At 37.1% G+C, this 27,127-nt stretch overlaps 1 protein-coding gene across 1 annotated transcript in view; it reads left to right on the forward strand.

Annotated features, from left to right (window-relative positions):
- CNTNAP2 (contactin associated protein 2) overlaps positions 1–27,127 on the forward strand; it is a 1,215,771-nt gene that overhangs the window by 144,559 nt on the left and 1,044,085 nt on the right. The window lies entirely within an intron of this gene.

Raw genomic sequence — 27,127 nt, forward strand, 5'->3', positions numbered from 1 at the left:
CATACCTATGATAATTACAGCTTACATTATATCTAAAAACCTGATTTTCTAGAGAGAGCCTATGATTATGTAACATTAGCTTGTACAGGCCTCAGTGGAAATCACAGCCTATTTGTGATGTGCTCTAGAGTGCACAGCAACATACTGTGCTTGCCTTCAAACATTTAACTGAAGCCTGTGATCTTAAAAAAGATGCAACTTGCATAATTACAGAATTGATTTCAAAGGACTGCTTTTGGTAGAAAGAGTTAGGTAAACACCAAATTCTTTGTAGTCTCCAGGGTGAAAAAAGAATATATACAAGGGAAGGGAGAAGGGAATAAAGAAAAAAACCTAATTGTAGAGATCTAAAGCTGGCATAATACATATTCACGGTGTAAGCTTGGCTGATGGATATAGGAAGGGGATGTAGATAGATTCTTGGCTAGGAGCTATACTACATAGGAGCCCAAGTTGAACTTCACATCTTTGGAAGACAGTCACTAAATATTGGTAATGAAGTCATGTTGACTAATCCTTATTCAGTGTTTGGCATGTGATACATTTCTTGAGGAATAAATGTTTGCCACTCAGAACCAGTCTAATTGGAGTAAATGATATAGATTTGGTAGATGGCCCATAGCTCTGCAATTGAAGAGAGGTTTCATTCCCCCTCTCAGACTGGCTGAGACCATGTTATCCAGAACATAAAATACACTTAAAAGTAGAACTTGCTCTATACCAACAGGGAATCTTTTGTGGAAACCTACAACAAAAAAGGGATCTATATACATGGCAGTCAATAACATGAACTCCAGTATTACTAGTTTTTAATTTGTCATTTGAAGCTGATGACAAATAATAATATTTGTAGTTGAAAAAGCCACAGTGAAGAGAAAAACTGCTTTATATTTTACTGCACAGTATAAATGAAGTCATAGCTACTTTAAAAAATGTAGATATGAGTGTATAGAGAGAAAATGGTTGAAACATTTATTGTACTGATTCTTTAGGTGGAGTTTTATTTAACAACACCTGCATATTTAGAAGATTCTTAATACTGATTTACTTAGCAATTTAAAAACCTAACAAGAAATATGTCTCTATTCATATCCTTTCTCTTTACTGAGATGCAACAGCTGTCCACCCTTCAAGTTGTTCATGTGGATGTGTGTCCATGTCCTTTTTATAAGTGGTTTGCAGTGTCAAAGCCAAAGCTTAACAATAAACATCAGCTCTACCTGTATTTGCAAGTATTTGTTGAAGAGGCTATCTAAAACAATTAACTTGCTTTGAATAGTAAGTTTTCTTACATAAAGGTGACCAGATACGTGAGTTTATAAGTATTCACAAAAGTCACTGTGAAGGGTGTACAGCCTTTGAAAGCTTTCTTTTGTGATCATATGGATTCTTGAGCAGAGTAGAAGAGTGTATTAGTAGTTACTGTAAGAAATTCCCATATAATAAAATCTGAGCTAACTTGCATAGGGTAAAGTAACTAAATCCCAGTATAATCCAATAGTTAGTTTCAGTAAATTTGCATGAGTATTCAAAATGTGTTTGATTGAAAATTCCACATTAAAACTATTATCATTAACACACTGAATTAGAATGAAATATTTATATGAGTCTACACGTGCACCTCTGTGTGTGTGTATATACAGGCTTAAAAACTTCCCTGGAATGAAAACATTGAAAACAGGAGTCATGTCCATTTAAAAAATAGTATTTCAGCTTTTGTTTTCATATTCCTTAAGCTACAAATTGTGAAAAGAAACTTCTTTAGAAATAAAAAAGTTGACTTTGAAAATTAATTTAAATGATTCATCTTGATTAGTATCTTGAATGCTTTGCTGAAACTGATGCATTATTCCCTCCCTACATTAGAACCTGAAATGGCACTTTACAACAAAAAAACTCTCAGATTTCACCAAAACTGGCTAATCCTATATTAGGCCAGGTTAGTTGAAGGAGAAGTACAATGGTGATGAAGAATATTCTCATCAAGTAAGAGCTCCTGCAGGTATGAGTAGCATCTCAATATAATGTGCACAATTAACTTTCAGCTGTTTTAATCTGTATTCTCTACAGCACAATGCCCTGTGGTGTTGCATATAGTTGTTTCAAATACGCTATCCTAGCATACCTGAGGTTAAACTCCGGCTGACCTGATGTGGATTATCGGATGAAGCTGCCAAATGGGTCTTATATTTAGCTGGCACTTGGATGCCTTCATTTGAGGGTAAAAAATAAATCTAGCATCTGGCCTGCATAAACAGACACCTGCCCTTGTAAATGACTATGGGTCTGTGATTTTTGGAAGAATAGGAAAAAAAACATGAAAACTCTGGGAGCTGAAGAGGGCATTATTAAATTTCTCCCTTGATTCGGATACGAGAATGTGGGCATGTGGCACGTCCATTTCAGTGGGAGGGTCCAGTGCAAAAGCTGAATATGAGCTCAGGTTCTGAATATAATAGCAGACGAAGCTGATTCAGATCTGATGTCTTAGTACGTGTTCATTTATGGTCTGGACTAAAACTGTTATCATGCTTTGGCAAAATAATGCAATTGCAGTTATTACGTCGGAGGGTCATAGAATAAACATGGCTGGGAAGAAGATAATTATCTAGAAAAGAAGCTGTTCGTTTTGCTTTTAGTTTGCCAGTGAGGGATTGATGCTGCATGGGATATTAACTTGCTGATGGGCAGTGATTTAATACAGTACCATGAGTTTATTACATCTGTTAATATTAACTATCTTGAATAAGTTGAATGTACAAGGTAATGTAATTAGGAAGGAATGGTATGATTGTTCTTGCAAAATGCCAGATTTGAGATAAATACAGGCCTTTCACCTAAGTGTTGACTAAGGTCTTATAATGCTTTTAACATAAATAATTTCATATATTATCATGTAAATTAAAGATGAAAAGAGACTGAATCAAGAAAGACCTAGCAGAAGTAGAGTGGATTTCATGTAAGGTGCCAGAATGGTAAACGACACAGAGATAGCTTTGTGGGAAGAGAGATTGTACTAAACAGTTATCATATTTTGAGAGAGGAGACAAGTAGAAGGCATGAGATGCAAAAGAATGGACTATGCTGACAAGATAAATGGTGGCTCCTATTTACTACTTATCACATAAGAACAAGGAAGTAATAATGGAAATTGAAAGGCAATACATTTTAAAACTGAGGAAAGGAACTAATCATCCACCACATGAGATTTATGGAGCTTACTGTCCCAAGATATCACCAAAACTAAGAGCCCAGCAGATTTTTTTAGATCTATTAAATGAGCGGAAATGTGGCGTTAAATGAAAGAAGAGGAGCTGTTGGAAGAACTTCTTCTTTCAGTTGCTGTTCAGCAATGAGGTTCTCCCATATTATTCATAAACATTCAATATTAGCCACCATTTGATATTGAATGCTTTACATGTATGATAAATATGAAAACCTATAGACTCGTAGTTTACCTAAGTGAGCCCAAAAATACCACTTGTAAAAATCCCTTTAAGATTTTTTTAGCAGGAAACATATTCTCTGCAAAATGCAAATATCTATAAAAAGACTGAGCTCTGTTCCATTATCTTCTATAAAAGCAAACAATCTTATTCATGAGTGGTGTCTACAGGTGTCTTGCTTGGGGAAAAGAGTTGCTGGTGTTCTGCTTAGGAAACAGCCAAATGTGTTCCCAGTGACTGACTAAATAATCCCTGAGGATGGCAATTCTGACACGATGATGAGGAAAAAAATACCATAAGTATATGTTCGCACAGTTAAATTATCCAGGGTACGTGGAGTTAAAAAGACACATGTATTTTTCATGTATTTTGGAGCAAGTTTGCTCTGACATTATCAAGTGATCTTACCCCTTGTAGTGGCTGAGCTGCATATATACGGAATTAATAATTCATCTCTGCCACAAGGACAGCAAGGAGTTCTCCTCAATTACAATCTACATGGTTAAGATATTAATAAGCACTTCAAAGCTGTTTATGTTTGTTTTGTTGCCTTTTTATCTTTTTGTTTTGTTTTGTTTTGTTTAGCAATGCCACTTATGGCAGGTTGAGTCAACCAAGTCTAACATAATTTGATCTGCTGAAGTAATTATGCAACCCTATAGGCCTAAGTAGAATCAATTATCCGTCAAAACATGGTGTATCGTTAACAATACTAATGGTGAGTGGTCAACAGGCTCTGCTGTGCACATCTGTCTGGATATGTGTCATGGGCAGCATCAATATCAACAAGCTAAAAGGGGGCTAGGTCAGGGCATATGATTGCCCATACTGTTTAATTGTTAGCATGGTCATAGGCCCTATGACCTACCTAGCACTCCAAACAAGCAGACTGGATGCCACCAAACTATTTTGTAGAGTAAGGTATTTCAGGTGTGTAGACAGCAGCTGTGCTGAGCAGTGCCCTCAATGCAAGAGAATAGCCCCTGGCAAATTCTCTTTCCTAGTATAGGCATAGCCACAACTTCTCAGTGCTGAGAGAGAGAGTAATATCCTGCCTATATATTAATGTGGATATTTTGAATTGCTTTTTGGGTAAGAGAGAAGTAAGTTTAGTAGGAGAGAAAATATAGGTCCAGTGACTAATAGGATGATAGACTGAAGTTGCAGGTGATTTTGAGATCCGTTTACAGGCTGTGCCACATATAAGGCTTCTGTTATGCCAAGGTCACACTGTTTATCTTATTCAGTATCTATAAAATTAAGCTGCTGATTACTTAAGTCCTAGAGGAGTTTCAAGGACCGATATATATAAATGTCTGAAATGGTGATGATGATGATGATAAAATCTCTTTTCTCATCTTTTCAGAAAGAAATTTTTTTTTTTTAGTAACACAGCAATAGACTTTGTAGGCTGTTAGATGCATACATTGCCAAAACACCTACATCTAAGAGTAAATATAAGTGCACTGTGACATATTTTCCCATGTTTTCTCCCACAGAATTGTTTCTGTTTAATAATAATTGGTGCGTGGGAGAAAAATCTTATTACAGTACTTCTCCATTGAAATTGCTCACCAGATACTGAGGAGGAGAAGGCTATAACATGAGCTTTTCAGAGGTCATCCATCGAAGTAGCCTAGTATAAATTTGTTTTATTTTCTTGGTTGTCTGTTTCTACATCATTTAAGTCATAGAGGAATTAATCTATTAGACCTTTGGGCTTGTCTTCTTTTCTAAAATCACTAGGATATTTAAAAGGCTGACTTGCAAGAGAAGGAGCAGAGGTATAGATTGTTCCTCCTCTGCTGTATGTCTTCATCCATTTTCAGTATGCCTTGTAGTTGATTTATTTGCTTACTTATTTTCAAACAATTTCAGTAGTGCACATTATTTTTCTGTTCGTGGTTCTTTTTAGAAACTCTCTGTGGGGAGTTGTTCCACACCTATATCCTTTTGTAAGGCAAAAACCCCATTCTCCATACCTTCACCCTTCACGTTCACCTCAAATTATTACCTGGGAAGATGATCCCATTATATCACAGTCACAGAGGTCACTGTCAAAACTATCTGTGTAAAAGAAATGCAGTTGTCCTGAACGTTGTGCAATTACAGATCAGAGAGTTCTTGAGCTCCCTTTTGGGGCAGAAAAGAAGTAAATAGAAGTAAAGAAAAAGTGGTGTTATTTGAACTAACAAGGAGAAAGGATCAAAAGCAATCACTGCAGTGAGATTTCTTAACAGTGTGAAAGGTAATACTATGTATGGCTCTAAGGATAGTAAGCTAAAGCACATTCATTTGCATTTGTTACTCAAAGAATCTCTTTAGTACAGATAAAACTGGAAGAACCTTGGGATTTGAATGCTGTAAAAACTCACTGGAGACTTCCATATTTCCTAGAGACTGCTGCTTTTTTCTTTTTTTTTTTTTTTTTTCACTGTGTGCATGTTGTATAGTTCCTCCAGTCAAAAAGATATAAAAAATAAAATTTATGTAGTATCATATTATATACACAATTGTGTATCCACTGCTTGCATGTAAAAATGTTATACACTGAACAAACGGGTGCAGATTCAGACCTATGAAAAACTCCAAGAAAACAACTAAGTGCAACCTGGACAGATGATGAGATTTTGTCAACTTAAATCTAAGTAGGGGTTGTGGGATATACTACATGGTTTACTGAAGGAAAAGGTGCTGTGACAATGGACTAACTGCTATCTCATTTTGAATTTTTTTGGGGGGCGGGGAGGAAAATGAATTCTTTCAAATGTACTAATTGCTGCATCATATTAGGTGCTATAAGTAACACTATAATCTGTCTGCCACCATGCAACAGTTAAAAATAACTGCTTAAACAAAGAAAAATTAATTGAGATGTAGACATTCTTGGGTATATATGATTGCTTTGGAGATCTTTGATTACTTTTTAAAAACTGTAGAAAAAAACCCAGTTGCCCAGAAATTCCCTCATTGTTTGGATGTTCTGTAAGTAGGAGAATTTCCAATACAATACTAGATGTAAAATAATTGAATAGATGTTTCAAGCTAAATTTGTGGTTCTATGTACACATGTAAATACAGTTATGAAATACATTACCATTAAGGTCCTGAGCAGTGGTTAGAATGATTAAATGCACTATTTCTGTAAACTATTCTATCCTTTAGAACAGGACACCCATCTGATGACCAAACTGTAACCTCTGGAACTTTGAAAACTTAGATTCCATAAAACAGATTTATGTTTCCAGGGAGAAACTTTATATAAAGGCCTTGTTTTCAAGCCTGATTGCATTGAAACATGAAGAAGACATCATGTGATGTCAGACAGCCTCTCAGGATTCATAGCTCTGATGCCAACTAGATTTTTCTATACTCCCATTGAGTTATGATGATAAAGGGGTGAATGAGATCTGATTTTTGTGATACTTCTGAGCTGTTACGCAGTGTTTAGGACCAGATTCACAACAGCATAAAAAGTGTGAATCCGAACAAAATGGGAGGTTCTTCAATGCCTCTGTGATTTCAAGACTTAAAAGGCAGGACAAAGAGTTGTAAGTTAGAACTGCTGTGCTAGGCCATAATTCAGAAACGCAGCAGCTTGAGCGCAGTGGAGCGGCAGCTCACCTGGAACCTGAGTTTCCTCCTCACAATGAAGTTCAGTGTGCAGAGGAGACTGTATCTCCAAATGTATGAATCGAGGAAGAAGTGCAGTGGGTTTAGTTGGTTCTTATAAAAGAATAGGTTTCTTTGCATGTACCTGGAAAGCATAAAAAGCAGTCCTGCTTCCCTCACACAGGAAACATAAGGCTGCAGTGTGTATTACTGAAGTTTAGCACTGAGCACCAGGTATGGGGTTTTAAAAATGCACATTCTGGGCATTATGTAAAATATCAAGCGCATTTGTAGGCTTGAGGAAAGTTAATTTGCATATTCTAGTGTTATAAACAACCACAGCTGTTTGGCTTCATTAATATATTGCCAGTAGAAAATAGGTCAATATACATTTGCTCTTTGTTCTCTGAGCCAGCTGTCAGACTAATGGATGTGTATACATCATGGTGGGTGTTCATCACAGGCTTAATTTCCCAATAACTTACTGGTAAAACAAGTTTAGATGAAAATAGTTTGAAATGGTGGAATACCATAACTTGCTTTAATTTAGGATTTGGTGAAATATATGTCTCTCTGATATGGACAATTGCAATTTTTACTCAAGTCTGTGAGGTAAGCTACTGTTTCAGCCAGGTCTAAAATGAACCTGAAATGTCATGGGAATGGTGTGGCTGGAAAATGTGATTTATGGCAGGACAGAAATTTAGTTCAAATACCTCTTTATCTTACTTTTCCAATACTGTTGGCTTATGACTTGAGATTGCAACCATGTTTTTTTCTTTCCTGTTGTATTTCAGGTGGCCAAGAAGGCCAACAGCATCCTGGCTTGTATCAGGAATAGTGTGGCCAGCAGGAGCAGGGAAGTGATCGTGCCCTGAGGGAACTGGGATTGTTTAGTCTGCAGAAGAGGAGGCTGAGGGGAGACCTTATCACTCTCTACAACTCCCTGAAAGGAGGTTGTAGTGTGGTGAGTGTTGGTCTCTTCTCCCAAGTAACTAGCAATAGGACAAGAGGAAATGGCCTCAAGTTGTGCCAGGGGAGGTTTAGATTGGATATTAGGAAAAAATTCTTCACTGAAAGAGTAGTCAAGCATTGGAGCAGGGTGCCCAGAGAGGTGATGGAGTCACCATCCCTAGAGCTGTTCAAAAAACGGGTAGACGTGGCACTTTGGGACATGGTTTACTGGGCATGGTGGTGTTGGGTTGGTGGTTGGACTGATGATCTTAGAGGTCCTTTCCAACCTTAATGATTCTATTCAAGTTTTACTTTCATTAAAAAATAATCCAGCCACCAAGTCAGGAAACATAAAATTAATTATTACTCTACCCTTAATTGGTTTAGTAGTGGACTTGGTACTGTTAGGTTAATGGTTGGACTTGATGATCTTAAATGTCTTTGCCAACCTAAATGATTCTATGATTCTACACTTTCATTGATTGCAGTATTTCACAAAGAATGTATTTGTGATCTGTCTTTGGGACTTTGTCACTAACTCCTGGTTTTACCAACTCATGCTAAGCTGCTGAACTTGGCCCAGGGATTTAATGGGAGCTGTTTCCCTGTACACATCCTCATTGCATGATCTCTCATGTACCTTACTCTTTGAGAATATTAAAAATATGACAGTGCTTTTGTGAGAACATGCTGAGACTTGGGGTTTCAAGGTAGGAGAAGAAAGATGCTTTCTATGGGTAATCTTGATTCCATATGTGAAAAGTATGTAAAATACAGTAATTTAGATATAGGAAAGGATTACACAAATGCTTGACTGGGATTCCATAAATACAGGAACATTAGAATAATGTCTTGGCTTTTCATCATCTTTACCAAACCTTTGTCTCAGAGTAGAAGCATGCTTATGTAAGTAGATGAAAGTCAGGGACAGTTATAGTTGTTCATCTTCAAAATGCGCTTTTTTTTGAGCAACAGAAGTCTTAAGGAGAAATATTTAGATAGCTAAAGACTGAGTTTTTTTCTCATTCAAGCTCACTTAAAAATAACTCGGCTGCTATTATACAAACTATTTAAAAATAACTTAAAAATTCATTAGGTAGAATATAATATTTATTTGGTACTGTAGATTGAAAATAGAATTTTTCACATCTGGGTGTTAATGCATAGTGCTTTTTTCATTCCAAAGCCATAAATGCAGCAGCATAAAAAATTGAAGCATATAGAAAAGAAAACAATATACACACGATACAAAAATATGAAGCCTAAATGTTTCTCAGTTTCTCCCGCAGCTCAAGGGAAAACACTTCCTGAAGAAGTTTCAGTTCCTCAGCTTTTCATTAGCGAATTATCCACTAATAAATAGATACTTTTTTATTTACATGCTTTTTAATCACTGTAAGATACATCAAGGCTTGTGTTAATGTGTGATAACACACATAACATGTTGAAAGCACAGGGCTTCACCTTCTTTCTGACAACACTCACAAAACATATGTTATCTCTCACTAACACTTGCCTTGTTGTCTCTCACTGCTAAACTGAATTGCACAAGCAACTGCACATCACATGTGAGAGCCCCTTGGGCTTCAGCCAGTCCTCTTTTGACAATTGGCACTAGCTGTGAGGCAGCAGTCTATTAACTTAATAACCAAGCATTATATTAAAGGAATTCTTTAGGAATGAAATAGAATTGTGAGCAAGTTTTATTAAATTCAAATATGCAATATTTAAGATTATGACTAAAACAAACAAATGAAATCTGTAAAATATGATCTAAGGCTAGGGATTCATCTTTAACATGCCTTATCTGCAGACAGGGTAGAGCTGATAGAAATGTCACATTGCTGTCTTCTGGGGTGGGTGAGAAGCCCTGGCACAGCAGGGAGAGCTCTCCAGGCTGCAGATACAGTTTTTCTTTCTGTGAGGCTTCAGGCATACAGCTGTCTGCCTTCCAGCCAGCCTGCAGGCCTGATACGGAGTCCTCCGTGCTTCCCTCTTGAGTATGATCATGGTGAGGATGCCCTACTTCTTTTAGGTGAAAATATTGGAAGAACAGCAGGGAAAATGGAGGGGATGAGACTGGTTGGTTGTGAGGGATGTTCAGGCAGCAGGCACTTAACAGCTCTGAGGGAGGGACAAATCAGATATCTAGAAGCCTCTATTAAACCCTTTGGCATATGAAAATAAGCAAAATGTATGATTCATTCATAAAGATTTTGTTCATACATGTACTGTTTTCATAACTGTTTTTTAAGTAACACAGGAAGTATTCAAGCCCCAAAAGAGGAGGGTAATGAAGAAGCTTGTTTTCTCCTTCAGAAATTAAATGGAACAGGTCTTGTAGCACTTTTCTTTTTTAACAAGACTTCAGAATTGCAATTATTAAACAGAATTAAAAATAAATGAAGAAGGAAAGCCCATAACTGGGCAAAGCTGAGTTAGTTTAGCAAAACTCAGTGCAGAACCCCTCTGGTTTCAGATTACATCTTATTCAAACAAGCAAAATTTATGTAAAAATTCCTGTTACAACTCATACTGGACAATTGCCATTCCAATTAAGTCTGGAATAACACAACAAATATGCTTTTTCAAACCAGCTTAATAGTGGGTATTAAACTGTCACACAAGAACAAATTCTTAATGCAAGTCTGGATTTGAACACAGAACCATTTCTAGCAGTTGTAGAGAGCCTAAGTTGTGCAATCACTGGCAAAATGTAGTGGTAGTAGTGAGTCTCAATCCCATGTGGTTTCCTCTTTATTCTGCTTCTCTCTGAAGCAACCCATCTGAGTTATGCCACATTAATACTGATGTAAGACTCCTGCAACCAGTGACTGAAAACCTTACAGGTATTCTGTAATCTTAGAGAAGGATGCATGAAAAGCAGTGGGAACCTCCTTCTTCTGCAGTCCTGAAACACCTAGTACCAGACCAATATTGCCATGGCCAAAACAAATAAAAATTAATCTAGCTAGAATCACGTATGAAACTGATAGTTTAGCTTCAGATTCCCATCTGGAATATGCAAAGAAGACACATATAAATAATTTTCCCTAACTCTCAGTTTCACAAATCCTGTAGTGTAAGAAAAATTTTATATATGTATGTAACAGTTTTGAAGTTGAAACAAACTTACATGTATAGCTTAAGGTCATAAAATTTCATGGGAAAGAGGTTGGTTTTATCATTTCCTTTAGGCTAAAAAGTACAAACATTTTTCCCAAAGTTTATTTTGTGCTACACACCTGGGAACTGGTTTGAGTGCTTAAATAGCAGTCCATTGCATCATAGCACCAAGTGAAGCAGGGTTTCTGGTCAATACGGATGGGGCTGACAAATAGGGCATAGGACTCATAGTAGACCCACATGTTTCTAGACAGCTAGCTGGAGCTAAAAGTGTCTGAAATGGTACAGGACACAGTCTTTGGGCCACTGAATTCCCAAATCCAATCTTGATGGAGATTGTCACATACACAGAACTACCTAAAGAAAGATGAATGTTCAGTCTTGTTCGTATTTTTAAACATCTATTCAAAATGAATTTTCTTAGATTTTTGAAATGTGTAGTATTGTCACAAAGATTTTACAATTTACATGAAGAACAGATATATATACCTTTGCAACTCAAAATACTGTTAACGCAGTCTTTAAAATTTTAACTATTTGGTACTTAATTGTCTGCTCACAGCTATTTTGTGTGTCAGGTTTTCATCCATGACAATAGTCACCTGTTCCTGCTAAAAACAACATCAAGAATGAGTACAGTTACTTAATGTTATTGCTATTTTAGTTTAGTTTAGTTCAGTTGTGGATATCCAAATAAAGATTTCCTTGTAAAAACAGATTTCCACCTACAGAGTACTAGAAAAGTTTTTCATCTGTTAAGCCTGAAGCAAATGTTTGAACTAAAAGGTCCGTCTTGAATTTTCCAAACATAGTTTTGCTTTCAGATATGGAAACAAAGCTATCTTCATAATAAGAAGAAAGCTGAAGACTATACATGAGCAGAGGCTGGAAGAGAACCTGGTCTCTGTAAAATAACCTTATTGGATTTTTTTTCACATTTGTTGAAGTACTATTATTATTATTATTATTATTATTATTATTATTTATAAATGTCAATGTTGCCTGCTCACCAGTCATATCAGTCACCTTCTGTACAAACAGGGTTGTTTATCATGTTGCTATTTTATTTCTAAAGGACTATTGTATATAGTTTTCCCAGGAAGTATAACTATTGCAGACATTGAAAACCTGAGGTTTAAATGTATTCCCTGGAGATGAGCTCATTTTCACATTTGAAGAACCAGTCTATTTAGGCCAATCTAACCTCCTTCCTGGACAATTAACTTTCTTGTCTAGACTACCTGGGTAACAACATTTATGGAAGGCAAAAAAAAGTCTTAAGTCTTAACCACTTTTGCAAGCATTAAGTTGACATCAGATTAAATGATCAGAATATAATTTAGGACATGAGTGACCCCCTTTTGTAATGATAACCTCCTTTATATAAGCCTTTAAGTGACAAGAAAAACAAATGAACCACTCAGATCGGTGTAATGGCCCTTGTAAAGAAGAAAGTGAGCCCAGAAACCTGGGACGTCATAGCTCTTTGCTCAGAGATGTCTGAACATCCTTCAGGCAGCCAGCTCTGACACAGAAGAAAATGGAGGCTTCATTAGAGTTTATTTCATTTCCATTTATTATCTGGCCTGATGGAGATGGGACTAGTGATGATGGGCTGCTAAATCTTTGAAAATCTGTCACCTTTCCCCTTCTACCTTGAAATAAAAGACTATCTCACAGCACTCCCCCGCTCCATCTCCTGGGGTGGAAGATCTATCGGACTACTGCTGAAGTTGCAAGTGGAAAAGGCAGAAGAAGGCAGGGATTGCAAGAGGAAGGCTCTTCCTCTTCCAGAGGTTTCTTCTTCCTGTTGTCCAGTTGAAAGGAGAGCGGAGCTGCCCAGCAACTCATTTTAACTGATCCCTCTTCCTCAATAGATTAAGCATTCGGCTAAGCATCATGACTCTACTAGTTTCTTTGATTTCATGATCTGTTCTCTCACTTGTAGGGGGAAAACCATGTATTTAGGTACACTGAACTCACTGGTTGTATATTTTAGCATCAGACAGGGACTCTCACTGGGGCCAAAGGGACAGTAAACAACTGTAACATTTACAGTTTAAGGAATAGCCTGGCTTAGCGTATAGAAGTCCATTGGGCCTGCTTCCAGAAGGAACAGGATCTCTGAAATGATGGACATGATTCCCACAAGATAACAATAGGATTTTAGAGTCAGAAAGATTTGGGTTGGAACGGATCTTTGGAGGTCACATAGTCCAAACTCCCACTCAACGCAGGAAGAACTTCAAAGTTAGAGTACTTTGCTCAGGTTTGCTTGTCCAGTTGAGGTTTGAAAATCTCCAAGGACGGAATTTCCACAGCCTCTCTGAGCAACTTGTTCCAGTGTTGCACCTCTCTCATTATTACTATTTTTTTCTTATTTCCAAGCAGAATTTCCCTTGCTGCAACTCCTGAGTGTTGCTACTAATGCTTTCATTGTACACCTCTGAGAAACATCTGCTTCTATCTTTTCTGTGGCTACTCTTTAGGTAGTTGAAGGCTGCAATTAGATATCTCCCTCAGCCTTCTGCAGGCTAAACAAAAACAGTTAATTCTCTTTGAAACTGTTCAACTACCATATGCTCCAGCCCCTCATGGTTTTAGTTGCACTCCACTGGACTCTGCAGTTTGTTGATGTGCTAGGAGACCTAAAATTGGATAAAGGGTTCCAGATGCAGCCTCACAAATGCTAAATAAAGGGAAATAATAACCCTCCATCACACTGCTTACTATGCTTTTGCTAATGCAGTCTAGTATGTGGTCAGTCTTTATCACTTGCAAGGGCAAGCTGACCCATGTTCAGCCTAGGACCCCCCAGATCCTCTTCTGCACAGCTGCTACCCACACAACCAGTCTACAGTCTATACCAATTCCTGAATGTATTCCATTACAGGTGCAGAAGTTTGCATTTACATTTGTCAGACTTCATGAGGTTCATGCTAGCCCATTTTTCCAGTTTATTGGAATCCCTCTGAATCGCAGCCCAAACCCGCCAGCATATGAACCACTCCTCTCAATTTGGTGTCATCCACAAACTTGCTGAGGTTCCAAGTCTCCCGTTGTCCAGGTCACTGACAAAGATGTAAAATATTGTTGAGCACTATTGGCTCCTGAAGAATAATATTTATAACCGGACTTTGAACCACTGTCTATCATGTCCCTGCTCATTGCAGGGTGGTTGGACTAGAAGACCTTTAAAGGTCCCTTCCAACCCAAACTATTCTATGATACTATGATTCTTTGAGCTCAGTGGTCCAGTCAGTGGCACCACCCACTCTGTAGTCCATCCAAACAGTACACGTCACCTCAGTTTGGCTTCTAGGATATTATAGGAGATTGTGTTGAAAGATCTGCTGAAGTCAAGGTAAATTATATCCACTGCTCTCCCCTGTGCACAGAGCCAGTAATTTTAAGGGACCTGGTGTTTGAAGATCTTGATATTGATAACAGTTGCATTTTTAACACTGGGGTAGCAGGAATGGAGAATATAATTAGCTTTTTTGTTTGGGTGAGAAGAATGTGCCATGTTGTTGAGATTGTCCCAGAATTCCCCTGTTCAAGCTGCATTTAAAAATATCAAGTGTATTAAAGTCTGGAAATTAAAACTCATCCTTGTATATTTGCTTGGTCACCTGCATATCTAGATGGAACAAGAGTGTGCTAGAAAAAAGGGCATTGTCGCAAAACCAATCACACCATCTCACCATGAAAAATTCAGTAGAGCTTCAGGGATTTTAGAAAAAAGTATGTTTCTTTTTCAGCAAACTCTTTGATGCTTCTCCTGGAGAGTACTTGAAACAGTAATTACCGCACCCTGAATCTTTTAAATTTATGCTGATATTAAAGATGGAAGTGTCAAGAAATATTCAACAATGAGCATGGATGAAGGAATAGGGAAACAAAGAAGGGATTAGAGAGTCATGGCCCTACAAGAACATGATGGAGAAAAGGCTTTAATTTTATTAAAAAAGAGATGTAACAAGGAGGCTTTCAAGTGTTCCTCCTCATCAAAGAAAAGTCAAAAGCCTATAACCAACCCAATTGAATGGCATAGAGGACTTTTTTTTCCCTGGTTTAAAAATCCTTTAGAGTGCTGTGAGGCTCCTTACAATTGAGACCTATTTTCCTTTCCACCACCATCTTGAAGTTATTTTGCTTGGTTTTGCCCTCTGCAATGCCTTTTTTTTTTTTTTTTTTTGTCAGTTATTTATGTTACTATGCTATGTAAGAAGTGCTTGGGCTTGTGGAAAATATGTCAAATTGTTTAATGGAGCAAAAACCATTCTGCCATTTCAAAAATGCCATGAATATGCCATGCTCAGTCTTCCAGCTACAGAGTGAATCGCAATTAAGGACAAAATCTATTTAACTGAGTCGTTATTTTAAAGTTGTGCATATACACACTAATGAACATGCAGAGTCAGTAACTCCACAGTTTGTAAGAACATTCTAGAGAGGTTGCACTGTGATGACCTATTATGTGGATTAAGTGTGCTGTTCATAGTTACACTTTGGCTATCTGGCCTAGTTTATACTGTGCTTATTTCCAGTCCTTCTATCTCTACAGGGCTCCTGACAGCACACCTCCTGTTTGCCAAATACAGAACCTGAAAATCAGGAAAATGCCTATTCATTTCAGAGCTTTACTATACAAAATAGTTTAATGCTCTTTCTGGCTTCCCTTTTTTTTCAAAGAACTCTTACTCATTTAACTCTATTTTATAATTTTACAATACCTATTTGCTTGTTTCCCTGGTAAGTGGCTAACAAGCTATAAATCCCACAGCCCTCAGTGCTTGTGAGTTACAATAAAGTTCTCAAGCCTTCCAGGAATCAGCACTCTAATAGTGTTTTGAGTTGACCTGCTATTTCTTCTCCTTTCGCATGAAGTGGTGATACTAGGATGTCTACTGGAATAGAGTTGAACCACATGATGACACCAGCTGTTCACAAGGAGAAGGAGCAATAAAATCCTTAAACAGACATTCAGCTACTTTTCCAAAATTTAAACATTTGAAAGGATGTCGTCTTCAGAAAAAAATGAGATGTTTTCAGTAACAGAGGTACAGTAACAGAGATTTCATGACCAATCATGAGCTTTTTGGTTCAAAACAGTAGATTTACAGAATATAGATGAACAGCATAAACTCCCACAAGCCAAGTCCTTCATATTATTTTCTGTTATTGTAACATACTGAAATAAGCTGCTTTTAAATTTAAGATATCTCACACAGTGCTTGGAGCTGCAGCAAAATATAAACAAAGTTTAAAAATTCTGGACTTAATATTAATGGTCTCCTGAGTTTCTTGACATTGGGAGCCATTTGTATTGTAAGAAACAGAGCTGCTTTGATTAATTTGGAATTGTGGACTTCAGCAATACAATGGTTATCACATGGTTTTATTACTAATGCACAAACTAATTTCCAAATGAAAGATTGTCCATGAAGTAATGCCATAAGCAGATATGTAATGCAAATTCTGCAAAGGTGTAGTCAGCGTTGCAATGACAAGAACAATGCACATGGATGAAGGAACAGGAGAATACGATCTGAAAATTTTTACATGCTATATTCCCCTTTACTTCAAGGGATTTTGAGTAAGCATCTGCCCCTGGATATACGCAGGAATGGCAATTGTGAGTACATTTGTTATCCAAAGCTTCGAAACAATTTGCTGAACCAAATGTATTTCATTTTTAGGGTTATATGTTAAATATTACATCTCTCAGCAGAACTGTCGATACCAGGCAGTACTTCCTGTATGAGAATTTCCTTCCAACCATTTCCTCCAGATTGGTACATCAGTTTGTACCTAATGTGCTCTGTGTGTGTATAGCATGCTACTGTAGTGCACCCGCACTATTAGAGATGCGATCATTTCCAGTCTCTCTGCAGTGTTGGCTTAAATTGGTAATTTTGTTTTCAAGCTCACTATTCCTGTACTGTATCTCAGCCCCTGATGAACGAGCTGCATGTGTGTTTTTCTTTGGGTGGCATAGAGGTGTTTCAGTAAGCTATGCAACCTTTGGTTTTAGACAATGTAGACAATGCAATGATTAAACACTGAAAACTTCTTAAGTAATTTTAATGTGTTTTACCTACTTTCACAGTGGGAGACAGTTTTTGACCTTGAAAGATAGTTACACAAATTCACTTCTATTAAGATTCCTCCCCACCCTCCCAATAATTTAATAAGTATAGGAGCCCAATAAATAAAGCGTGTAATGTCAGTGTTATGAAAGTTTAATCATTGGTCATTACAGTAGAACAAAGTAATTTAATAATTGCTCTGTCAAGTACCATTAGTGCATGTTAACTAACTGCTGTTGGATGCTGGGCATCTGAGGAAATGTGTAATATCTCTTCAGAGCACAACAACAGTCACTCTCTATGTACTGCAAATGGCATGCCTCCAAAGAAGGTATCTCTACCCCAGAGTCTAAAGCAGAGGTGCCAGCTCAATCAAGGAAGAGCAAGATGTTTGGTTTCCCAGACAGCTGGACTTTGGTTAGCCTTACAAATACCCTAGCAGCAGCTATATACTATAAGCTCCTGGAGCAGAGCCATCCTTGTGTTCTGGGTTTGCATAATGCTCAGCACAAAGAATATTTCTTTTCTGTCCCTGATGTATTGCAAAATGTAGTGAGATCCTTTCTCATGCTATGTTGTGTTACATTATAGACAGTGTGACGGGCTGCCCGTTCCTTTGATCACTCAGTAGTCTAGTACTTACCTGGTCGCATCCCCCAGAAGCATGCATGGTATTGCAGATGTAAGTCAGTGGGGTCTTTATTAATAATTTAGTTGGCTGCCCTTTCCTAAGAAAGTACAGAGCTAATCAAGAGAAACTGAAGGAGAGATCCTTCTACAGAATTCTGAAGTAAGAGATTCAAGTATATCTAATGCAGTTTTTCATTCCAAAATTTTCTGCATCTGGTCTGTAAACAAACCTGTTGTTCAGATCCTTATCCTGTCATTGGTGTTTCTTTTTACCTATGATTTGAAACCCCTGATTTGGAAAGTTTGCACCTGAATCTGGTTTTTAGCTATGCACAGATCAGCCTACAGACTCAGGACCTAAGACCTTAGCCATTTAGTTTTGGCTTATACTGAAATGTACTGACCAATTACATGAGATGGACAAAGAAATACGGTGATTGAAATATGTCATAGGTTATATCCTGTTAATTCCCATCCATAAAGAAAACTGAGTAAACAAGACCACACTGCAGAGACCAGGGAGCAAAACTGATATATAAGCTAATAACACTTTGAAAAGCAAAAACCAGTCTCATAGCAGACAAAACCAGAAACTCCCTGCACTGTGGTATATAAAAAATGTTCATTTCTCTTCCCCTTGATTCTTCTTTTTGTCAGCAGCTGGTACTAGGTTATTTCTCAGTCTCACTTGTGAAACAGTCCCATGTAATATGCTGCTGCTACCTCCCAACTGTAGTGTAAGGCCCTTGTTAGAATTTCAGAACAAGCAAATATATTTGTGAAAGAAACCCACCATTCCTACAGTTGATTTTCATCATGGAAAGATTACGTTAAGCATCCCAGATCTTAAAATGACCTGTATTTTTCCCACCCTTCCAGCTTACAGTGAAGTCAGAACTTAATCTTTGAGGTTTTCTCAAGAAAAACCCCAAACAACAACAAGAAAAAAAGGCAAAAAGGTAATTAGCTTTTCTGTAAAAGAAAGAATAGGATGAATAGGATGAATGAGTATCTCTGGAAAGTAAATCTCTCTCCCCTACTATTAAATTCTCCCAAAGCAACACTTCCAGTAGAAAAATGTTGAATGAGGATACGTCTTCAAAAAAAACACATGGCCACATGTTCTACTTTGAAGAGAGGTGAATGACTATACTTTCTTGATTAAAGTCTTTATTAATTAGCTAGCCTTAATAAGCATTTGAAAAGCAATAGTAAAAATGCATGTGTCTGAGCAGTTAACACATTAATATCCAGAAAATGATGTCTGGAGCAGTAACAGGAAAATATGTCAAAGGATGATAAAAATAATACATGGACCACATATTTTGTTTATTACTGGCTATGAAGTTGAGATTCAGAGGGCTACGCTATAATATATACTGAATATTGTCAATGAGGATGTTGGCAAAATGTGGCTAGGAGGGAGTTAATCATCTTCATAGCTGTATAGCTATTATCTAAGAAGCAACAATTAGCTGACAGGCTACAAAAGAAAGAAATTTTAAGGACTGAATATGCAGTACTATTAACATTTTTATTGTCTTGATGTTTTGAGCAGTTTACTGGTCCCACCATTAAAATCATAACAAAAATAATGAAGACAGTAAACTCGTAGCAATTTGTTCTTTAAAAATGAACAAATGTTCTTTAAAAATGAGGACCAGGAAAGAATAAAGAGCACATCAACACAGTGTCAGCAGCAAGTCAGACTAATTAACAGGAGTCTCAAATTGGCATTAAAATGTGTCAAATAATCATGTAAATTTTGTGACTGGCAGGCAAAAGTCACAAGACTTTGGATGAAGTCGCTGTTTCTGTGAATAAAATGAAAAGAGCAATAGGAAATCCTGAGTATATCTATACAACCAGAAAGTTTCTCAGCACAGAATGGTTGCACAGGTAGTGCCTTTTAAGTTCAGCCATGAAATGATAAAATCAGGACAATTCACTGCTGAACAGTAAATTAAACTCTAGTAGAAGATCTTCCATGTAACCTTCCCATTATGTGGCATAGAATAAATAAAGAAAAACATAATAGAAGTACTCTGGATCTGAAAAAGACAGTAGGAAAAAATTATCCACTTCTGACAAGAGTGCTGAAGTGCATGGGCCTCAGTGGACCTCTGTATCAGTTTAGTATACCTATGTAAGGACGAAAAATGCTTGTTAAATGCTACAAAATTGGAACTGGTGAGCTGGCATTCACCTGGCACGGGTGTGTCAGGTGGTTTTGTAGTGATCTGGACTTAGCAGATGAAAGGTAATAATCATTCACAGGAGGGCAATAAAATATTTCTACTAGATTTCTGTGATTTGTCAAACTTTAGAAACAAAAAGCATATGGAAAATCTGCTGTGTAATTTTCTAACTGACCATTAGGTCTGGCAGAGTTTAATGTTGTTAAGAAGACAACAGTTTTCTTTGTTTCTGAAATTGATGTTTAACAGCTTGAAGACTACCCACAAGAGTTCTTGCTCAACAGAAATTCAGGTTTGTGATTGCTTGTTTTTAGTCCCTTCAGTGTTTTCTTTTCTGGAATAAACATTAAATCAGTATTCCCATACTGATTCTAGCCTCCACATTAAACTAGGATTTGTTAACTTCTCTTCAGTAAAAATGTTGTACTTCTGTTTTTGCTAGGTTCTCTTTAAGAAGCAGAACTCAAAACAGTGTCTTTACATTGCACAGTTGTAAAATGTTCCTAGCAACTTACCTTCATTATACTTCATAAGCAGTGACTTTGTCAGCAATAGGAGAGTCCATACACTACAGTGGAATGCTTTTTAGTCAAGCAAGTGTAAAGAGTAATGGGAGTTACCAACCATTACGTTTTGGGGTTAAGGGATTCTTCAGTTCAATTTTTATTCTGGACAATTAATTCTACTACGAATTGCCCCTATATGTAATATAATCGATGATAATTGTGCAGCAGATAAAATTATTATTGATCTTCGTGGATTTCTTGGCTTTTGAGTAAGGGTTAATTGCCATTTTCTACTGTATGGATTTTTTTTAATACATAGATCAGTCAGCAGCAGCGATGGGGTGTTGGGGTGAAGAGAGTTTGTGAGAACACTCTCAGTTTTGGTTTTGGTCACAGCTGGCATCTTTATGGGCCAGTGTGGATGCAGCTTAGATGAGAATGTGTGCTATAATAGCCTAAATAGTTAAGACAAACAATGCTGTAAATGTCATCTAGAATTATAACTCTCCAAATGTCCTAAAAGAAGACTACATCCTGAACTGCCTGTGTTTTGCACTGTTAAGCCAACTCCATATCTCCCCTTCACACACCCTTTATTATTCCAGTTACTGGGGGAATGCGTGAAGAAAATAATGCCAAGACAGAAATGTAGGATGGGAAGCAGTATCAACTACAAGAAATTAATCGCAGATGCTTTCTTTACTCTCCTTCGCTTCCCCTTTGCATCAGTGCTGCTCGTATCCTTTCTTAAATGTGGTTCTAGGTATTGTTGGTGAAATGACTGTCACTCAAAAAGGATGGTACAGTCACACAAGGTTTAGATCACTGGGTTTTTTTCTTTTTATTTTCCCCAGTTTAAAGAGTGAACAGTGTCTCAGGAAAGTTTAGAAATGTATTGCACTAGGTTATAATTAGCTCAAGGTACCACTTCTTGCAGTAGGGTTTATTCTTTGAATTGCCTGGAATTTAATTTGACAAGCACTGATCTGCAGACATTGTTAAAATCCTCGACACGGCCATTTCAAAGCTATTAGAGGCTCTGCTTCTCTTTCATTGGCGTCAACACAGCACTTTCAAAAACTCTATGGTAAGTTCAAAACATTTGACAGTTGTTTATACCTTTATATAATTTTGAACTCATGCAAATTTCAAAACAGGGTACAAGGCATGCGAAGTTATTCCTATTCTTGAGGAAAATCTTGCCTGCCTCTCAAATGATAGCTTTCCCCTCTCTCAGGAGAGGCTCATTAACAGACTGTATCTCCTATAGTCTTGCTTTTTGGGCTATGAGTCATTCTAGCTCTGCTATGCTGCGTTCTTCCCTCCCTTGTGTACCAAATGGCCATGCACTGTTAGTTTTACTGCAAAGTAATTTCTGTTGCCTTGAAAATCTCTTAAATTCAGCTTTAGGAATTTGAAACTCAGCTTTGAAGCACGTTCAGTTTCAAGAGTCCTACAGTCTGTCAGTGCTTCCTGGCTGCAATCTGGATGTGCAGTTTTATTATAGCAAGCATTTCTTCATCATGGATTCTTTATATAATATGTGCACAACCTACGGTTAATGGTGTGGAAATGTTTTATTGCAACTTCTTCTTTTAAGTAGATGTGTTTCTAAATTATTTTGCCTAAAGCGTCTGTTATGCCTCCTGTAACTCATTCAGTATTAAATCCCACTTTCATTTAGACTCCAAACTGTATGAAGCGTAGAAAAAGAATCTCATCTTGCTTAGTGTTTCCTTATTCTACCTCTGCCAGACCTTTTGGTGAGGAATACCTTGTGGTTATCCAGTCACATTAGATGATTTAAACTCCAGCCAGGGTAAAATAATGCGCAAATAGAAGAATTAATAATACTGTAAACTGACAACACAGTGTATTGAAATTCGATAACAGATGGGCAAAGAATTGAAAGAAAAATGTACTTAAATTACTTATAAACCAGAAAACCCTCTTTCTCCTTCAGCTAACTGTGATCTTCTAACACGGTGGCAGGCAGAGAAGCAGACTGTGCAATTATTATGCCTTCAGTTGCATCCTATTAAACAAAACTCCCCTTTGAGTATCCTTCATCAGAGTGTACTTTTCTTGGTGTAACATTTTACTTCTTGCAGCCAGTTTTTCCTCTGAAGTCTACCAATCTCCAGACTGTTTTAATCCTTTCTCCCCCAACATGTAATCTCCTTACTCCTTCTCTAAGAGAAGGCTGACCATAACGCCAAATTAATCTGTGGTTTTACTTAGAGATGCAAACATCTCTTTGCTGGGCTGGGTACCATTTCTCGTGCTTGAAAGGCTAACTGTGAACTCCTCATTTCAGCAAAGGATAAACCCCTCCTCTCTCTCTTTTGGTTCACTGAAAAGTTTCAGAGTGAAAAATGTCTTACCCTGGGTGATCTAGTATGTTGTGCAGCATTTTACATATTAACACAGTTTCTACATACAAACTCTAAATGGGTGGGACTTATCGGTGGCTCTCGATCTCAATGGGAATGAACCATTTTGACATGAAATGAACTTGGAATGAATAGCCTTCAGCCTCCTTTTCCTAAATATACTGAAAGAGTATTAGTGAGCCAAATATATAGCCCAGCTCCCTCTAAAGTGCATTAAACTGCAGGGGCCATGCACAAATGCATGAGAAAGATCTTACACTGTGAAAGTGCAAGGATTGGAAGGAGATCTTTATTTCTTTGTTAAAAACGTAAGAATCATTTGAACATTCAGAAAAGCATTTAGGCAGTTGCAGTACTTTTTGCCAGTGAGCTGATGCACCACCTTCCTTTCCACCTGCTGTTGTTTTCTTGGTATTTTGGAAAAATCTTGCATTTTGGAAGGACCAGGAAGTTTACAATTCTGCCTGAGACAGCTGGATTTGGACCTATAAATTAGTTTGGTTACAAATCAGATACAAGTTTTTTTAATATGTCTTCTGACATCTGCTATCTATGCAGGGAGATGGCTAATTGATTGACAACTTTTTTTTCCTCTATATCACAGTCTTTTAGCATCCAGAGGTGATATATTCGGTTAATTTGTGGACCTGCATGGCCTCTTGATTCAAGATATTAATTACCTCACAGAAACAAAGCCTCCAAAAGATGAATTTAAATATATACTTATGCACATGGAGATATTAGTTTGTACAGTTATAATAGTCCTTTAGAAGTCAACAAAAGATGTGCAACTTCTTATTTATTGGATAACTCTTTTGGTCTGGTTCTCTGTATCGGATAATCGAGTTTCTATTTTTATGAATATTATAGAAAAATGGTACCATCACACAAGGGAACAAAAGACACTGACCTCAAGTTATTATTTGCAAAAGAAATTGGTCTGGTGGCAAGTAGTGATGAGTCAGAGACTGACAGGTAAGCAGCTTTTCATTGGAATAACACTCTATGAAATAGTCTTTTAAATAAAAAGAAGTGAATATTTTTAGATATGTAAAATACAGAAGATACTTCTGTACTGCTTATCTTGGATCTTACTTTCAGTGCTCTAAAAAAGCAAGGTACTGCTATTGGAGCTGTGCTATATTTGTAAGCTAGAAACTGGAGTTAGTGGCTGAAGAATGACAGGTGCCTTTTCAGCAAGGAGGAACAAATCTTAGTTCAGTCTTGACTGAGAGGGTCAAGGAAATCTAGCAGTAAATTGTGATGCTGCTTTGTTTACTCCACTTATTTTTGATTAAGTTCAGTTCATCAGAACAATAGCAGCCGTGTTAAGGCACACCTTGTTCATCAATACACTTTTTGCAATGAGTCTTTCTTAATTCAGAATTAAATTTCTTTTGTTTCACATGTCCCTAAAGCATTTTAGATAATTTTTGTTGTACTGAACTAGGCAATACCACCAACTATACCTTGAAAACCTGACCCTCAGTTGCATACTGTGCAATGAGAGAGACTAGCCTTCAGATCGTGATGGGCAAATTTTGCCTTCACAAGTGTGCACTGGCTTCAGTGGTTCACGGAGATGAAGATCTAGCAGTCTGAACAGACAGACAATATGGTAAGTGCACTTAAAGGGAAGAATGTGAAAAAATGTCGTCCAAAGGTACAATTGATACAAATGATCCCACCTGGAAATGTTAAGTGTTGTGCAGAAGATTTGTTAAGGAGTTTGATACCGGTGTTTGGAAAAAGGTAGAAGATTACAGCTATGAATTAAATGTTGGGCTACGTTTTCATGTACGGTATAATTGATATTGTGGTATCACTTTATAAATATACCCTATCTAAATCCTGATTCAAGCAGGCTATAAATTTGAAAATTCAAATCTCAATCCTAAACTTCTGGAGTACTGCTCAGTCCTACTGCTTCGTATGTCTTTATTTCTGGTTACCAGTTAGAAATGTATGTTTGATTGATTAAAACCCTGCTGTAAACTTGATGGAAATGAACAACAATCAAGCTTGCGAACATCTCCTTTCATTTTAATCTATTGCTTTTAGATCATAGTATCTTGTTTTATATTTTTGTTCCTCATCATTTATTGTTGAAGTTCTTTGTGTTTGCTTGTATCATGCAGACCTGTTACTTGATAAGCATGAATTGACTTAGTGGAATTTATGCTCTGTTGATCTCTTCAAATTATTTTGACATTTTCAATGCTATGTGAAATTACCATATTATTCTCCTTTAATTTAAAGGGTTACAGTCAGTTTAAACAATAATCTTTGTACCGCACATATATTAGCTATATTGTGGAGGAGGCAACAAATAAATTCCAAGTAAATTTCTCTTTTCCTTACCTTATTATAGATATAGGTGCTTTTTTAAATACTGCCAGAGAATTTTTTGTTGGTTCTTTTTGTTATGTGGGATTATTTTCTATATTAAGAGAACTACTTGTAGACTTAATTTAGTGGGATTGTTTAAGAGTCAAAACCAACCTTAGAAAAAACGATACAGTGACAGGAGTGATTTCTACACAGGAAATAAATTTTATTTATTTTCTGAAAGTCAGCTTAACTCTACTGACTCCAATAAAATTATGCTAACCTACACTAGCTGGAGGTACAGCACATGATGCAAATTTCCTTTTAGCTGCAGTCTCTTTTTTCCATTATTATCCACCCTCAGGGTTTCACCCTACCTCATCATCTGCCTTATGCTCCTCCTTCTTCTCATCCCCTCTCCCTACCCAAATAGAAGTTACCAGCTTCCCTCATCTGTCCTTTTTATTCCCCTTAGCCCAAACCAAGTATCTTCTGCCATGTCTCCTATTTAATACTGCATTTGTGAGGAGCGTTTATCACACCACCTCATTTTCTGCCTTCAAATACTTTTCCTAACTTTGCCTCCCATTATGCGTACTAACAACTGTGTGGTGTTAAGGCTGCTCTGCACTGCTGTGCTGACCTATTTGCTTGTTGTTCTGTTTGACAGTGTTTGCTGTTTGTCTCTTGCTGAGTTCACAGTGTGTAGGGTCTTGAAATAGAAAAGATGTAACTACTTCTTTGTTTTGAGTTTCTGGAGCAAGTAGCATATTTGAGCTCTCAGATGCTAGGCCATATAGGGGATAGAAATTAATCTACACTCTGTTGGATTTGCTCAGTGTTGTAAATTCACAGTTCATTACCAGAGAACATCAGACAAAATATATTTTATGTAGAAATCACATAGAAAAATAAATGCTGGAGTTCCTTTACTTTTTTCTCTCACCTCCCCCCCCTCCCCCGCCCCCCGGTGTTTTAATCCGTTTAGGAATCCCCCAAAAATAATTATTAAAAATTTCCTTATATATACTCCTCTGCTTAAAGGGGTATTTTTGCAGGTCAGTAAATTCACCACCTTCCAGTCAGAACTGTTCACATCTGGATGTCTGAATTTCCCCCAAATGTGGGGTAAGAAGAGAAGGAGGAAGGGAAGAGTTAATGAAATAGAAATCTCTACAAATATCCTCCTAGGCTTTGGAAATATGTTCAGCTTTATTGCTGTTTAGCACTTCTGGTGTAGCTATGCAGAAGACCAGAGAGCATAATGCCATGCAATTTTTATTTGATACTTTCCATGTCTTGATAGGCACAAAAGGCTCTTCTTACGTTGGGACTTGTTGGTTTTTTCCCCTCTATGCACAGTTCTGCATAGTTCATATCTGAGACAGATAATGCTGATTTCACCCAGTATTATTTCTCTCTTTCTGCGCTGTTGCACGTGATTTCCTAAATCATCTGTTTCAGCTTTATGTTCTCATGACTCAGTTGACTTCAAAAGCTTCACAATTCAATCCATGCTAGCTAGCATGGAGAAATATGACTATTTTTTAGGAATACGTTAGTAATGAAATCTTTGATTATATCAAGGAGTTCTCTATAAGCCAGAGTGATTTTGAATTACAAAACATTTTATTTGGAAAATTAGCTGTCAGATTTTTTTTAGCTATTGGAAAGTTAAATGTCAGAAAAGCTGCTTATGCTTATTGGATGCCATTAAACTCCTCCTTCTAATAAAGTCTCCATGCTTACTGCTTTTCACTGAAGAATATATAAACAGAAAACTGAAGAGGTGACGAAAGTATACCATATAGTTTGTACAAAGCAAATCAAGACCAGCTTTTT

Source organism: Pelecanus crispus, chromosome 2 (assembly GCF_030463565.1).
Source record: "Pelecanus crispus isolate bPelCri1 chromosome 2, bPelCri1.pri, whole genome shotgun sequence".
Taxonomy (NCBI): domain Eukaryota; kingdom Metazoa; phylum Chordata; class Aves; order Pelecaniformes; family Pelecanidae; genus Pelecanus; species Pelecanus crispus.